The sequence below is a fragment of the Rhinoderma darwinii genome, chromosome 2 (genome assembly GCF_050947455.1).
Source record: "Rhinoderma darwinii isolate aRhiDar2 chromosome 2, aRhiDar2.hap1, whole genome shotgun sequence".
In the NCBI taxonomy this organism is placed as follows: Eukaryota; Metazoa; Chordata; class Amphibia; order Anura; family Rhinodermatidae; genus Rhinoderma; species Rhinoderma darwinii.
The window spans coordinates 469,014,102-469,031,230 of NC_134688.1; the positions used below are offsets into that span (position 1 = coordinate 469,014,102).

The window sequence follows — 17,129 nt, forward strand, 5'->3', positions numbered from 1 at the left end:
GGGATATTTGCTGGTGTGTTTGACTAGATTTACACAGGAACACGTTTTCCGATTTTCCCACAATTCATAGGCGACTCCGTGCTGCTGTGCAGCCTTTAGATCATAGAGGATTGTCAAGGCTGGATACAATTGTAGCAAATCCTCAGCTGTGAGAAGTAGTAGATCCGTGTACGTTTCTGGATGTGAACGAGAATGTTCCCATTCACTGACAGCAAGCACAGATCTTGAGGAACAGTGACAAATAGAAACACAAAGTATATTAGACAGTGGCAAAATTGTTAGACCCTGCTTGCTGTCAGTGAATGGGAACCTTTTTCTTGAAGTCCAAAACAGAGCTGAGACTTCTCCCAGCTGAGGGTTTGCCGCAGTGTATTAGTGTAGGTAAGGTCCCTTCCACATCACCTGTATGGCCAACAAATAGGGAATGTCCCGGTTTGAAAAGAGCAGCAAGTCCCGACAAACGAGCGGGACTGTCCGAGATCGGAGATGGCTTTTTAACCCTCCTTCCACGTCAAAAAGTGGTTCTGCAGCAGCTGCAGTGTGCATTATAAGGTTCTGGATCAGTGGGGATAATGTCTTATCAAAGAGGTTCTGCAGCAGCTGGTTCATAAGGTTCTGCTGAAGCTGAGACGTTACCTTGCTGCAATAGACCCTTAAACACACCACAGCTGCTGCAGAACCTCTTTTTGAAGAACTGTGAGCTACAAGACAATCGCTGACATACATGTATGTAGATCTTCTCTTTTCAGAGGTTCTGCAGCAGCTGAGCTGTATATATTAAGTTACCATTGCTCCAGAACCGCATAATGCATGCCTCAGCATCTGCAGAACCTCTTTAAAGGGGAACTGGAAGCTTGGTGTCGATCAATGGGCATGTAATTCAAAGAGATTCTGCAGCAGCTGAGGTATGAGGTTCTGCAGCAGCTGGTTGTAAATTGTGAGGTTCTGCAGCAGCTGGCTGTGTATTATGAGGTTCTGCAGCAGCTGGTTGTAAATTGTGAGGTTCTGCAGCAGCTGGCTGTGTATTATGAGGTTCTGCAGCAGCTGGCTGTGTATTATGAGGTTCTGCAGCAGCTGGCTGTGTATTATGAGGTTCTGCAGCAGCTGGCTGTGTATTGTGAGGTTCTGCAGCAGCTGGCTGTGTATTATGAGGTTCTGCAGCAGCTGAGGTGTGTATTATGAGGGTCTGCAGCAGCTGGTTGTAAATTGTGAGGTTCTGCAGCAGCTGGCTGTGTATTATGAGGTTCTGCAGCAGCTGAGGTGTGTATTATGAGGGTCTGCAGCAGCTGGCTGTGTATTGTGAGGTTCTGCAGCAGCTGGCTGTGCATTGTGAGGTTCTGCAGCAGCTGAGGTGTGTATTGTGAGGTTCTGCAGCAGCTGAGGTGTGTATTGTGAGGTTCTGCAGCAGGTGGCTGTGTATTATGAGGTTCTGCAGCAGCTGGCTGTGTATTGTGAGGTTCTGCAGCAGCTGGCTGTGTATTATGAGGTTCTGCAGCAGCTGGCTGTGTATTGTGAGGTTCTGCAGCAGCTGGCTGTGCATTGTGAGGTTCTGCAGCAGCTGAGGTGTGTATTATGAGGTTCTGCAGCAGCTGGCTGTGTATTGTGAGGTTCTGCAGAAGCTGGCTGTGTATTGTGAGGTTCTGCAGCAGCTGAGGTGTGTATTATGAGGTTCTGCAGCAGCTGGCTGTGTATTGTGAGGTTCTGCAGCAGCTGGCTGTGTATTATGAGGTTCTGCAGCAGCTGGCTGTGTATTGTGAGGTTCTGCAGCAGCTGGCTGTGCATTGTGAGGTTCTGCAGCAGCTGAGGTGTGTATTATGAGGTTCTGCAGCAGCTGGCTGTGTATTGTGAGGTTCTGCAGAAGCTGGCTGTGTATTGTGAGGTTCTGCAGCAGCTGAGGTGTGTATTATGAGGTTCTGCAGCAGCTGGCTGTGTATTGTGAGGTTCTGCAGCAGCTGGCTGTGTATTGTGAGGTTCTGCAGAAGCTGGCTGTGTATTATGAGGTTCTGCAGAAGCTGGCTGTGTATTGTGAGGTTCTGCAGCAGCTGGCTGTGTATTGAGGTTCTAGAACAGCGAGGGTTATATGCAGCTTATAATAAACACTTCGGCTTCTGCAGAACCTCTCAATACAGAGCCAGCTGCTGCAGAATCTCTTTGAGGCATCATACGATTCTGGAGCAGTGGTGGGAATGTAACTTCTAATATATACCTCAGCTGCTGCAGAACCTCTTTTCTTCTTATGAATTCTGGGGGGTATGATGGTGGGACTCGTGCAGGGTGATATGGTGCGGCGTCATGCGCCGTGTATCCCGTATAATCCAGTGATACGATGTACGGCGGATAACAATGGCTGCACACTACGGCTGGAAGCAGCAATCAGTGCAGTTATCAGGAGCTGGCCGGCCAGTGCGGGCAGAGGAGGAGGGTGAGGGGGGAGTAATGGAGGTGGGCGGCGTCACCGCCCCCGGGAGGGAGGAGGGAACAGGGGTAAGGAGGGGGGCGGTACCACTCTACACAGGGGTGGGAAGGGGAGGCAGTTAGGAGTGGAACGTTCTTCTAGTGAGGGAGAGAGAGAAAGGGAGAACAGACAGACAAGATGGGCGGGGCTTATCAGGTGGGGGCGTGTCAGATTTAGTGCGAAAGTCTTTAGTGTGGAATTGAGTAGGCGTGGTTACTGTCGTCGAGGTAGGCGTGTCCGTGGTGTCACACGAAGCGGCGGTAAGTGTTGGGAATGTCAGGGGCGTGTCTGCTGAGAGCGAAAGAGGCGTGGTCTCGGCGGCAGCTCAGCGAGGGGTGGAGGAAGGCACCACTTGCAGGAGCCGGAAAGGGGGAGGAGGTAGGAGAAGGTGCTGAAGGAGGGGGTCAAAAAAAAAAAAAAGACAATGGAGCTTGTGTGCGGCTGCGGGAGATTAAAGCTGCCGCCGAGCGGCCCGCACTGCCGGCTGTGAGGGGAGTGAGGACCGCGGGAGCCCCGGTGATCGCGTCACGTTATACCCCCCTCCTCCTCCAACCATTCCCCCCCTCCCCCCCGCGGCGGGAGCTTCGCCTCGTCCCTGCTGCTGCTACCGGTGAGTGTCGCTGCCTGGCTCCACGCTAGCAGGCCCTGGATCCGGGTAACGGGGACACGCTGCGGGGAGGAGGCTTACAGGAGCTAGGTCCCGGGCTGAGGGGCGCACAGCAAAGGCCTCCGGCCTGGGAGTGAGAGAAGTCCGGGCCTCCTCCGGAGGGTGTACAGTGCAGGCTCAGATCTGAGAGGGGACAGGGCCCGGTGTGTGGAGGTGGAGGCAGCGATTGTAATACTGCATGTGTGCGGGCCAGGGAGGCTGTGGACGGGGGTAAGGACTGGACGGGACAGGGGGGCTCTGGGGTAAGGACGGGATACGGGGGCTCTGCGGGGTAAGGACGGGACACGGGGGCTCTGCGGGGTGAGGACTGGACAGGGGGGCTCTGCGGGGTGAGGACTGGACAGGGGGGCTCTGCGGGGTGAGGACTGGACAGGGGGGCTCTGCGGGGTGAGGACTGGACAGGGGGGCTCTGCGGGGTGAGGACTGGACAGGGGGGCTCTGCGGGGTGAGGACTGGACAGGGGGGCTCTGCGGGGTGAGGACTGGACAGGGGGGCTCTGCGGGGTGAGGACTGGACAGGGGGGCTCTGCGGGGTGAGGACAGGGGGGCTCTGCGGGGTGAGGACAGGGGGGCTCTGCGGGGTGAGGACTGGACAGGGGGGCTCTGCGGGGTGAGGACTGGACAGGGGGGCTCTGCGGGGTGAGGACTGGACAGGGGGGCTCTGCGGGGTGAGGACTGGACGTGGGGGGCTCTGCGGGGTGAGGGCGGGACGTGGGGGTCTCTGCGGGGTGAGGGCGGGACGTGGGGGTCTCTGCGGGGTGAGGGCGGGACGTGGGGGGTCTCTGCGGGGTGAGGGCGGGACGAGGGGGGTCTCTGCGGGGTGAGGGCGGGACGAGGGGGGTCTCTGCGGGACGAGGGGGGTCTCTGCGGGGTGAGGGCGGGACGAGGGGGGTCTCTGCGGGGTGAGGACGGGACGAGGGGGGTCTCTGCGGGGTGAGGACGGGACGAGGGGGGTCTCTGCGGGGTGAGGGGGGTCTCTGCGGGGTGAGGACGGGACGAGGGGGGTCTCTGCGGGGTGAGGACGGGACGAGGGGGGTCTCTGCGGGGTGAGGACGGGACGAGGGGGGTCTCTGCGGGGTGAGGACGGGACGAGGGGGGTCTCTGCGGGGTGAGGACGGGACGAGGGGGGTCTCTGCGGGGTGAGGACGGGACGAGGGGGGTCTCTGCGGGGTGAGGACGGGACGAGGGGGTCTCTGCGGGGTGAGGACGGGACGAGGGGGTCTCTGCGGGGTGAGGACGGGACGAGGGGGTCTCTGCGGGGTGAGGACGGGACGAGGGGGTCTCTGCGGGGTGAGGACGGGACGAGGGGGTCTCTGCGGGGTGAGGACGGGACGAGGGGGTCTCTGCGGGGTGAGGACGGGACGAGGGGGTCTCTGCGGGGTGAGGACGGGACGAGGGGGTCTCTGCGGGGTGAGGACGGGACGAGGGGGTCTCTGCGGGGTGAGGACGGGACGAGGGGGGGCTCTGCGGGGTGGGGACGGGGGCTCTGCGGGGACGGAGGGTTCTGGGATAAGGACGGGTCTGAGGCAGGGCCACTTAGTGGTAGGGACGTTGGCAGAACATGGAGATTGTAGTAAGTGTGATGTTATTTGGGGACTGCGGGTGTACGGGGGAGCTGCTGTAGGGATCACAGGGACCTGTACCGCTAGGCTGGTGTTGTACTGAGGCGGGCGCTCACAGCTGGCATTGTAGGGGTCTAGACCGGTGTCACTGGAGCTGCTGACCGGAGAGCAGGGGGCATTGGGTGACGGGTCGTCTGTTTGTGGTGGTGACCTGGTATTTGGTTTTGGGGTGATCTTTGGAGAGTGACATTAGGTTTGTATTGGAGGGGATTGGGTGGCTGAGATTTACTGTCCGCACGGGGTTGGGTCTCATTCACACCAGTGTTTGACAGATACAAACCGTTTTATAATGGAACGTTCTTAACGTTTTCTAATGTTTCAATTCCTTGCCGTTTTCACCATCGCTGCTTCCTGTCAGTGAATGGGAACATTGTTGTTGACATCCTAAACACATCAGCACAAATCCCCTTTCTGTTCTGATCGTTTGATACAATGTATCAGTGCAGGTAAAATGTATCATCCTGTAGTCCAGATTGTTCATCTCGCAGGGGATTGTCTACACTGGATGCAATTGTAACAAACCCTCAGCTGTGAGAAGTACTAGGTCTGTTTGAATTCTCAACCTCTGAATGTAAACCACCATGCTCCCCATCACTGACATCAAGCAGAGGTCTTGAACGTGGTAAGGGATTAATACGTAAAGTATATTAGAAAGTTGCAGAACTTTTCCTCGGAGAAGCCGGTGTGCTGGGATTTTTTTTTCCCGCGTTCCGTAAAAACTGATGGTCCGGGAAGAACGAGGAACCGTCATGGCATTGCTGTGAATGAGCCCTGTGCTGTCGTATTCCAGGGACATTTGCTGGTCTAGAAGGACTTGACTTGGGGGGAGGGGTGTGACGTGTATATGGGCACCCGGTGCAGCGGTTGTAAATGCAGGGTGGGCTTTCTTTTTATTATTAGTATTGTCCTGTTGAACCCCTGTGAGGTGTAGATGAGATTTGTGTGTTTGACTTCACTACTTCCATGCCCTTTAATTTTGGGGTGAAGACCTGAGAGTGACTGGTTGCTATGGACCTGCTGCCTGACAACCGTATCTAAGCGTTTATAGTTGGCTGGTGTATCCATAGTAACCGCAGCTTTATTAATCAGGTTTTTTATTTTGAGTTTTGCAACTTTTTTTATATCCTTTTTGTTTCAATTCGTGACCATTTTCAAGATCTCTGCTTGTTATCAGTGAATGGAAACATTGGCCTTCCCATCCCTAAAACCTGATATTTCTCGCAGCTGAGGATTCGGTCGTGTATTCAGTCCATCCAAGACTCAGCAAGGTAAACATCCTGGACTCCGGACCCAATACGTTCTACCTGCACTGGCACAAAGTAGCAAACTGTCAGGGAAGGAGAGCGATTGGCGCTGCTGATGTATTTAGCTGACGGACTGGGTACAATGTTTTACATCCAGACGTTTTTAGCCTCTGGCTATAAACAAGAATGTTCTCAATCACTGACCGCAAGCAGAGATCTTGAAAATGACGAGGAATTGAAATACAAAGGATACTACAAAGTTGCGGAACTTTTCATTACGCAATGAATACATAATAATCATAACAACGGAAAAACCCTTTAACGGATGTGAGGGATTTTGTCTGTCCTGCGATGCTGTTGCACTGTAAAGCATGGTGAAAAATGTTCTCGTTTCGAGTGTAGAGAGTTCTCACTTTTTGTTAGAGGGGTCGCCTGATGATCAGCTGATCGCAGGCTGTTCACAATCTGCTGTCCTGTCTGGGGGAACCGGGCAGTAAGTGTTTAATTCCTCTATAGCGCCACCACAGGGGAAATAAAGCATTACACATTACTCATTGAAATCGATAGCCTCTCCATGCAAAGCATGGACATGCCGGGTCCTCCAGAGGGAAGGACGCTCTTTGTAGCTGATCTCTGCTCGGTCTAGTGGATGAGTGTCCTGATCGTAATTGCGGCACGGACTCTCCGTAGAAGTCCTATGGCCTTAAAGGAATTCTCCATCTAACGTTAGAAGAACATACAGGTGGAGTCCCCTCTATTATCCAGATTGAAGAGCAGCTCCTGCTTTGGAGGACTCGGCCTATCTGTGTAATACAGTCCATGTGCCCTCCCTTAGGGGTTGTCATAGGTGCAGGTTTCAGCTGCTGCTCCTATGACAACACTTGTGCACAAACACGTGAAACTCCAATCTATAAATAATCCCCAAGGAGCAAAATCTACTTCAATCTTTGTAAAATGAAAACTTCTTCAACTTTCGAATATACTTTGTCGCAACGCCGCACACGTGTTAAAATCTATGCTTGCTGTCAGTGAATTTGCACCTTGTTTACATTCAGAAATTTAACAATCTGTACAGACCGAATACATCTCACAGCCTAGTGTTAAACCTGTACAGCCCTAACTCATCACAGCTGATGATTTGTTACATTTATCTCCTATCTAGACAATTCTAATCTGGACTCCACATTTTAGCTGCACTGATACACTGTAACAAATTGAGGGATTTGTGCTGTTGATGTGTAGAGAGCATACAGGATCTCCTATAGTATTGACAGACTGGTCCTCCACCCCATGCAGGCTGGGTGACTGGGCATGCTTGGACTTGTAGTTTTCCAGCAGCGGTGCCCCAGGCTTGGCGTTTACTTACCCGGCAGTGTGTTGCGGACCCTTGGAGTTGGTGACCGCTGTAGAGGATTCAAAATTATTTGTATAATGGAAAAGTTCTGCAACTTTCTAATCTACTTTTGTGTATCAATTCCTCACCATGCCAAGAACTCTGCTTGCTGTCAGTGAATTGTGAGCATTTATTCTTTACAACCAATGGCCTGAAAACCTGGGCAGACCTAATACGAGTTACAGCTGAGGGTTTGCTACTCTTGGAGCCGGTCTAGATAACCCTGTCACTTATATAAAATGTGGTTTTTTGGCTTTCTTTCTGGGGTTCCCTGCCCTTATGTGTGAGCTTTATATACTTATCTATGACCTTCTGACAATCCGGCACCCATCTGCTCTCTCCTATTCTGCATTAAAGGAATTTGACTGTACGTCTCTGCCCTGAGGGTTCGTTTCAATGTATCAGTCTGGAGAGCAGAATGTTTGGGTGTGTTCACACGTCGCAGTCTAATTGCGTTATCTGAATCCAGTCGCGCGTAGATAAGATCGGCGGGAGCAGATCGGCTCTAATGACCGACGTCCTTTTCTTTACAGCCCTGACAATGAGATAAATGACGGCTGTAACGTTCCGCTTTCCCAGAACCCTGAGCGGCACGTGTCTAGTTAGGGCGACCACGCATTCCTATTTTCCATTTAAAGATGGCGTCCCCATTAGGCCTTGTTGTTACGGGAGAGTTGACCACAATCTGCCTGCTGGATTCCATTTCTCCAGTAGCAAATGGCTGATAACAGGGAGCAGTAAATGGCATTGCACAGTGAGTTCAGTTGAATATTAACAGTGATAATGAACGATCCTACTGTCAAAGGAGCAGATTATTAACGACAGTACGAGAGCGTTGACCAATAGCAATGTCTTCCTATCAGGCAGCGTATAGGATGTATGGCCCTTTAACCACCAGTGAGAAATAGCAGGATGCTGATTGGGTCGGGGGTAAATCTTCCCACTTATGGCCATCTTGAAGGGGTTCTCCAGGCATTTTATATCAATGGCTTTTTAGGACAGGTCATAAATATCAGATCAGCGGGGGGGGGGGGGGGGGGTCCGACTCCCATGCCAATCGGCTTCATCTTCAATGTTTACCAGGCACCGTGCCGTGCACCTCCGTAGCGGCTGTGCCTGGGATCGCAGCTCAGTCCCGTTCAGTTGAATGGGACAGAGACTAATTCCAGGCACAGCCGCTACGGAGGTGGACGGCACTCTGCCAGGTAAGCTAAGAAGAGGCCACGGCGTCTGTTGCCACGGCCCCTTCAGTCAGCTGATCGGTGGGTTGCTGGGAGTCGAACCCCCCCACCGATCTAATATGGATGACCGATCTTAAGGATAGGCCTCAATATAAAATACCTGGACAACCTAATCGGAGAGGTTTTCTAAGGGTATGCTCACACTGCTTATTTTTGGCCGAAAAATCGGAAGCGGGACGCCTCCAAACATCTGCCCATTGATTTCAATGGGTAAAAAGGCGTTCTGTTCTGACGGGGCGTTTTTGAAAAAGGGTAAGGGCTCATGCCCACGACCGTAGTGGTGTGCACGGCCCGTGATTTGCGGCTCGGACGGCCGCGGAGTGTCATCGGGGGACCGTGCGCGTGGGCGTGTACATTCATTTCAATGAGCCTGGCCCGCAAAATGCGGCCGTAATAACATGTCCGATCTCTTTGCGGTCCGGGCTCCCGGGCAATCCACGGACTGTGGAAACCATGGTCGTGTGCATGGTCCATAGTAATGAATGGGACCGCAGATTTGTGGGTGAATTGCGGCCGCAAAAACACATTTGTGTGCATGGGGCCTAACTAAACGTTCAATAAACTTCTGACACGTCAGAAGTTTTGATGGGTGGTGGTCCGAGCACCGTGACCCCCACCAATCGCTAAAACGAGTCAGCAGAAGTCCTCGTGTGAGCGCTGAGCCACTTTGTTTCTGTTCAGCTTTTTCCAGGAAGCCGATGTAGCGGAGTACGGACTCATAGACTTTCTATTGAGCCCGTACTCCGCTACATTGATATCTGGAAAAAGCCGAAACTAAGCGGCTGAGCGCTCACACGAGCACTTCTACCGCTTCTTTTTAGCGATCAGTGAGGGTCTCAGTGCCTGGGCCCCCACCAGTCAAAACTCCTTGTGACACGTCCGAAGTTTAAGCATTTAGTTACCCTTTAAAGATGAGCGGCAGCGCGCTTGCTCGTATTGCTTACTGCGAGGGGCGGGGGTTCAGTGAGAAGGAATGGAAGTTCAGGACCCCCGTTCTAGTGATTTGAGGGGGTCCCAGCGATCAGACATTTATCACCTGTCTTGTGTATCATGAATTCTCAATACTTCTTTAGGCTACGGGCACACGTTGCGGAATTTGGTGCGAAAAATTCTCATCAAAGCCGCAGGTAATTCCGCAGGTAAAATCCGCTCCTAAGGGTTCAGACCGAGGGGAAACTTGGACGTGAAGAACGGCCGTTTTTGACGTACGAGTTGCCCCCGTGCGGGTCCTGTTTTCACGGATCCCCATAGACTTGAGTCTATCGAGGGATCTGCGAAAACGGAAGAAAATAGGACACGTCCAACGGACGCTTGAACGGCTCCATTGAAATGCATCCGTCCACGTGACGACCGTGGTTTTAACGGCTGTCACACGGATGTCTAACACGGTCGTCTGAATTTGGCCTAATAGTGCGTTTTCTGTTTTTTTTTATGGGATTTTACGTTTTGATGCAGATATCGGTTCAGTTTTATGCTGCAGATTTTGGTGCATTTTTTATAAACTTGTTCGATACAATTTGCAGGCGGAAATGCAAAATTGACATGTGGATTTTAAAGTAATTATTCTTTAACTCTGCAACGTGTAAATGAGAATTCTTGAACGCTCTTTTACTTTGCTGGCGCCGTATTACGCTGTGGAATTGCCTGCAGGAAAATCTGTGCGCCAAATTTGCACGTAATACGCATCGTCTACATGTGGCCTTAAGCTGCGTGGTCTCCAACCTGAGGCTCTCATTGACTGCAGTACTAGATCTCCCAGCCTGCCCAGTACTAGATCTCCCAGCCTGCCCAGTACTAGATCTCCCAGCCTGCCCAGTACTAGATCTCCCAGCCTGCCCAGTACTAGATCTCCCAGCCTGCCCAGTACTAGATCTCCCAGCCTGCCCAGTACTAGATCTCCCAGCCTGCCCAGTACTAGATCTCCCAGCCTGCCCAGTACTAGGACTCCCAGCCTGCCCAGTACTAGGACTCCCAGCCTGCCCAGTACTAGGACTCCCAGCCTGCCCAGTACTAGGACTCCCAGCCTGCCCAGTACTAGGACTCCCAGCCTGCCCAGTACTAGGACTCCCAGCCTGCCCAGTACTAGGACTCCCAGCCTGCCCAGTACTAGGACTCCCAGCCTGCCCAGTACTAGGACTCCCAGCCTGCCCAGTACTAGGACTCCCAGCCTGCCCAGTACTAGGACTCCCAGCCTGCCCAGTACTAGGACTCCCAGCCTGCCCAGTACTAGGACTCCCAGCCTGCCCAGTACTAGGACTCCCAGCCTGCCCAGTACTAGGACTCCCAGCCTGCCCAGTACTAGGACTCCCAGCCTGCCCAGTACTAGGTCTCCCAGCCTGCCCAGTACTAGGACTCCCAGCCTGCCCAGTACTAGGACTCCCAGCCTGCCCAGTACTAGGACTCCCAGCCTGCCCAGTACTAGGACTCCCAGCCTGCCCAGTACTAGGACTCCCAGCCTGCCCAGTACTAGGACTCCCAGCCTGCCCAGTACTAGGGCTCCCAGCCTGCCCAGTACTAGGGCTCCCAGCCTGCCCAGTACTAGGGCTCCCAGCCTGCCCAGTACTAGGGCTCCCAGCCTGCCCAGTACTAGATCTCCCAGCCTGCCCAGTACTAGATCTCCCAGCCTGCCCAGTACTAGGACTCCCAGCCTGCCCAGTACTAGATCTCCCAGCCTGCCCAGTACTAGATCTCCCAGCCTGCCCAGTACTAGATCTCCCAGCCTGCCCAGTACTAGATCTCCCAGCCTGCCCAGTACTAGGGCTCCCAGCCTGCCCAGTACTAGGGCTCCCAGCCTGCCCAGTACTAGGGCTCCCAGCCTGCCCAGTACTAGGGCTCCCAGCCTGCCCAGTACTAGGGCTCCCAGCCTGCCCAGTACTAGGGCTCCCAGCCTGCCCAGTACTAGGGCTCCCAGCCTGCCCAGTACTAGGGCTCCCAGCCTGCCCAGTACTAGGGCTCCCAGCCTGCCCAGTACTAGGGCTCCCAGCCTGCCCAGTACTAGGGCTCCCAGCCTGCCCAGTACTAGGACTCCCAGCCTGCCCAGTACTAGGACTCCCAGCCTGCCCAGTACTAGGACTCCCAGCCTGCCCAGTACTAGATCTCCCAGCCTGCCCAGTACTAGGGCTCCCAGCCTGCCCAGTACTAGGGCTCCCAGCCTGCCCAGTACTAGGACTCCCAGCCTGCCCAGTACTAGGGCTCCCAGCCTGCCCATCAGACGCTGGTTGTAGTTTTGCACTTGCTGGACGACCCCTTTAACACACTGCTTTTCAGGTCTCCAGGAGAGTTGAGTAATGCTCTTTACCGCATATCCTCTGTGTAACGTGCGTTCGTCTGGTCGGGGGCGATTTGCACACAAACGTGCTTTTGCGGCCGCAATTCCCCCAAAAATCAACAGGAGAATTGCGGCCCTGTTCATTATTATGGGGCCATGCACACGACTGTTGTTTCCACGGTCCGTGCATGGACCGGGAGCCACAGAAAGAACGGGCGTGTCTTATTACGGCCGTGTTCTGCGGTCCGGGCTCGTAGGAAATAATGGCCGCGGCCAAGTGCACGTCCCGTGATTTATAATAATAATATGAGAGGCCTTGCCGGGTGAGCAGGACGTGTAATTACGTGACATGGAGATGTGCTGTCTAATTAGTGACAGATTTATGACCTCTGTCTCATTTATTCATGCCATACCTTGGGTGACGCCGCATATAGTGCGCTTATTTACTAGTTAAAGGGCGCCGCTGAACAGTGCGCGACTCATCCGCCAAAAATTCTATTCAGCTATTTTAGTTTTCAGTTTCTAGGAAAGCTAGGTGACCATGTTATCATTACTCTATAATCAACTTTTCCTTCATCTGAACAAGCAGAGCTGCAGTGTAAAGCATGGCGGAGAAATAGATCAGAAACCTGATGGGACATGAAGTGATATCCGACTTCTATTTGACGGTGTAGCTGTGAGCTCGAGTCATGGCTGTGTGCTAATGAAGCCGAGCTAAAAAGCAACCAGACTACCAGAGACTCCAATAGGCGATTCAGTGACAGTGTTATACAGCCCCCACGACTGGACAGCCCCCGGACGCTGATGTGTTTTGGGCTTGCTTGGACTGCACTGCTGTATATAAGAGGGTGGGGGGCTGGGTTATGACCATTGCCCATTTGTTTACATATAACGTGCCCGGGACTATTAGACCATTGCTAATGTAGAAAAATCCCCACAGGCACCAGTTGTGGCAGCCTGTGCTCTGTGACTGGACTGCAGAACACAGGCTGCCATAAACAGCAATATAGTGATTTCTGGGGTTGTAAACGTGCTGGGGGGTCTTGTGAGTCGATGGGGGAAATTTTTGAAAACGGTCTAACAGAAAACTATTATCCTTAGAAACCAATCACAGTGCAGCTTTCATGTTTCAAGAAAATCTCTATTGTCCATAGCAACCAATCACAGTGCAGCTTTAACTATTCCAGAGCTGTATTAAAAATGAAAGCTGCACTGTGATTGGTTGCTATTGACAACAGGCAGTTTCTCTGTTCGTTTTCATAAATCTTCCTCTGTGTGTCCCCGGCAGCGGCCATATCTTACCTTTTTATAAGCTTAATTATCAGTGGGGAGCTTCCACTGTGCAGGATTTTCAGCATGAGCGGACACAACAATGACATGTTAGCAGAGCTTGCAGTGGTGTCTAACAGTAAAAATGGGCTTGTTACCCTTAGCAACCAATCACAGCGCTGCTTTCATTTTTCCAGAGCAGGTTAAGAAATTAAAGCTGAACTGTGATTGGTTGCTGTGTCCAACAAGGACAGTTTTACTGCTGGACATTTGATCATTCTGCCCCCATGTCCTGCCTGTCTTCAAGCAATGTGATAAATAAAGCTTCATGAAAAGTTCTGCAATTCGCTAATAGACTTTGCTTTTAAACGCCTCACCATTTATTTATTTTAGAACTCTGCTTGCTGTCAGTGAATGTAACATTCTTTGTTTACATCCTGAAAACCTCTACAGCCCTAATTCTTCTCACTGCTGACCGTTTGCTACCGTTGTATCCAGTCTTGGCAGCGCTTCGTGAGATAAATAGCACGGACTCCAGACTGATTACATTTTACCTGCACTGATACATTGTAACAAATGGGACAGGGAAGAGATTTGTGCTGCTTCTGCAGAGGATTGTCTAGACTGGGTATAATGTTGACGAACCCTCAGCTGTGAGATGTATTCGGTCATGATGGGTTTTCTGTATGTAAACAAGAATGTTCCCATTGTCTGGCAGCAAGCAGTGTTCTTGACTTTTTTTTTTTTTTTTTCGAAAGTTAAAATGTTTTATCGTATTTTGAATTACAACAGCTTTGTTCCTAAAAATCTGTTAACCGCTCAGGGTTTCTAGGAAAGCTGGGTGACTTCCAGTATGGCACGTGGGTGCAGGTTTTCGCCGAGATATGTGTTGGCAGCGGGCGTTCTGCGTCGCTCTGTGAGGAAGTTGCCAATCTGCTGGTCGCGAGACGAGATTGATGTCACTGTAGACGCTGTGACTTCCGTGTTTTGTCGTCGCCGGGTAGACAATGTGATTCTGAGTTCGCGCTCTGGATCTTCATTAACAAGTCTTCCACGATTAATTATATATTGTCCGGTTTCAAATTCTCCCCCATGATATGTAGACGCTGCGGGTGCCGCTTATCCTTCCTGCTTCATTGATCTAATAGAAAGTTCTTCACGCTCAGCCATTTATTCGCTTTATATCAGTTTCCGGGAAAGCGGTCGCGGCTCTACATCGTGCGCTCATCCAGATCTACCCATTCAGAAGTCCTGTAAAGCTGGGTGAATACTCATCTGGGAGCTGTAAAAAGGGGGTCGTATTTGGAGTCACCTAGCTTTCCCAGAAAGGGGCTGCTTGTTTGGCTCTCCAAGACTCCTGAATGGGACGTCGACTTAATTATGCAGTGATTTGTCTTTGGAAAGCTGGGTGGGGACCCCTGTGGGGGGCTGTATTGGTTGTCACCCAGCTTTCCTATAAACGAACAGCCAATATGAGCCTTATCACCCAGCTTTTTAAGTTTTCCAAAGAGAAATCGCTGCATGATTCGGCTAATCTGTTCTGGAATCTTGGAAAGTTGTGTGACAAACCCTATGGGTGCTGTAATGGGGGCAGTTTTGTTTATCCGCCAATAGGAAAGCTGGGTGATGGCCATTGTGGCTCCCATATGTGTTATCTACCACCTCTCCAAGACAGATTGATGGCAGTCTAGAAAAATAGGAGCATGATACATGACTCCATTTTCCATTCAGGAATCCTAGAAAGCTGGGTGATCATGGGAGTTATAAGACGGCCCGTTTTGGTTCTCATGTGTTTGTAGGAACGCTGGAGGCAACCAATATCTGATCGTTTGCTTTTCAGGAGTCTTGGAAAGCTGGGTGAACGTGGGAGCTGTTACAGGGGCCGTATTGGTTGTCAGCTGTGTTTGTGTCTCGGAAAGCTGGGTGACAACCAATAAAACTAATATATCCCTAGTTGGGATGACTTAACTTTCAGGAGTCTTAAAAAGCGGTGTGACCCACCCTGTCTAAGCTGTAATGGGGGCCGGATTGGTTGTCGTCACCCAGCTTTCCCAGGATCGGCTCGCTTTCAGAACGCCGCTCTATTCATGTGTAGCCCGTTGGACTTAATAGGGGATTTTCCTCCAACTTTGTCTTTGTTCCTTCCTGATCTCGAGGAGTTAATTCCGCTATGAATGGTTTCTCCTTCCTCCAGCTGAACGGATTCTCTGTTCTCTTGCAGGTAATTGCGCTTCCGTTGCGAGGGTCCTCACTGACTACCAGGATGAGTAGCGCTGTATCGTGACCCCAGGGGCCCTGGTGAGTAATGACGAGGAGAAGCCAAGTTTAATTATACAAACCCGAGCGCTAAAGAGCCGAGGGCGGAAGTCTTCTCCGGTGCGGCGCCGCTGATCCGCACCTTCCCTGCCCGGACTCCAGCCTCCGAGACGGAGAAAAATAAAAAGCTGGTAAATCGGAGAGCAAATAATTACCAGGTAGAACATGTTTACATAAGAGTTGCCAGGCGGCCTTCCCCGGGCACGCTGCCCATCCCCCCCCCCCCCGCTTTGCAGCGTCACCTTCTGATTATCAATCAGTCGTCGAAGTCGCTGCTTAATTTCTTAACCTCTTTATATTGAGTGTGATTACGGGCGAAGGTATACCCAGCCAGCCTGTGAATTTGTAATCTACTTCTGTACTGAATCTGTGCCGATCCTGCGCCGCTGATCTCCGCCAGTCCTTACAGTATGCGCGGATATGACGCCGTGTGATCACGTTGGCCACTGAACGACTGACGTGACATCGTGTGGTAGTTGTCGGTGATGCGACGTCATTGCATACTGTCAATAAAGAAAGATCAGCGGCGCCGGCACAACACTAACTCACGAAGATAAGTATATTCCAAGTTTGTTTTGCTTTACGCATATCAAAGTATTTTTAAATTCTTAGAAAACGACTTTTAATCGGCCATTTTGAAGAGCTTTGCTTGCTGTCGGTGAAAAGGAACATAGATTGTTTACATCCAGGACCCAAAATCCCGTACAGAGCAGCGTCATGTGATACGGATCAGTAAGGCCATGTTCACATGCTGACGCATCTATCGGGGCCGTAGGCCAAGAGTGCCCTGCGTGGGACCCCAAGGGCGATGTCTGCCGCTGTATGCGATTCAGTGCCATGTCAGGCATTGGGTTGAGTCTATGCTCTGAACATAAAGCTTGTGTGCAATGTGAACAGAGCCGAATACGGTGCCAATGTTTTTTGTTTTTTTTTCACACATATAAGAAAAAAACCTCCTTAATCTCCAGGGACTTCCTGAGTTGTAAATGAATAGAATTCAAAAAACGGTGGTCAGATTGTTGCTGTGTGACAACCCTGAATGTTACTTGTACTTGTGGCCATTGTTAGTAGTTGTCGCCAGTGTAGCGGTACTTGATGATGCAATTGTCTAGAATAATCCATGACTGTACAATTACCCTGATGCGCCATGCCCGGGTACAGTGACACCCGGCTGCAGCAGGGGACTGCCAGGCTGCAGTAGATCTCCGGCGGCACGTCTTGCCATAGTTGTGCGGTGCAGTGACGATCTGCTGTACGTTTTTTAGTCCTGTAATGACGTCTTTTGTGTGTTCTTCTCTAGTAATTATTCTAATGCTGCTTTATTTTACAATAAATGTTGTCTAAGATTAGAAAAAAAGGTTCTACGGCTTTAATTTATTTTTCCTAGAAACAGCGCCACTCTTGTCCATGGCTGCGTGTGGTATTGCAGGTCAGCCACGTTCATTTAAATACCAGACACAGCCCATGGACGAGTGACATGGTTTCCGGGGGGTGTGGGGGGGGGGGAATCGAATTTTTTTTTTTTTTTTTTTTTCTAATCTCAGACACACCCTTTAAATTTGTGACCCTCCCATTATCTCGTTTCTTTAGGACCCCCGGTTTCCTCACACATCACAAAGGCCGATGTGGCGGATCATTAACTTAAAAAAAATAAA

The 17,129-nt window shown here is 51.5% G+C and overlaps 1 protein-coding gene across 4 annotated transcripts in view; it reads left to right on the forward strand.

Annotated features, from left to right (window-relative positions):
- BCL9 (BCL9 transcription coactivator) overlaps positions 1–17,129 on the forward strand; it is a 77,630-nt gene that overhangs the window by 37,697 nt on the left and 22,804 nt on the right. For 2 of the 4 annotated variants that reach the window (XM_075854638.1, XM_075854641.1), the window contains exons 1-2: positions 2,830–3,065; positions 15,380–15,456. The gene's annotated coding sequence lies outside the window, so the exon portion shown is untranslated. The other 2 variants (XM_075854639.1, XM_075854640.1) reach the window with 2 other exon arrangements.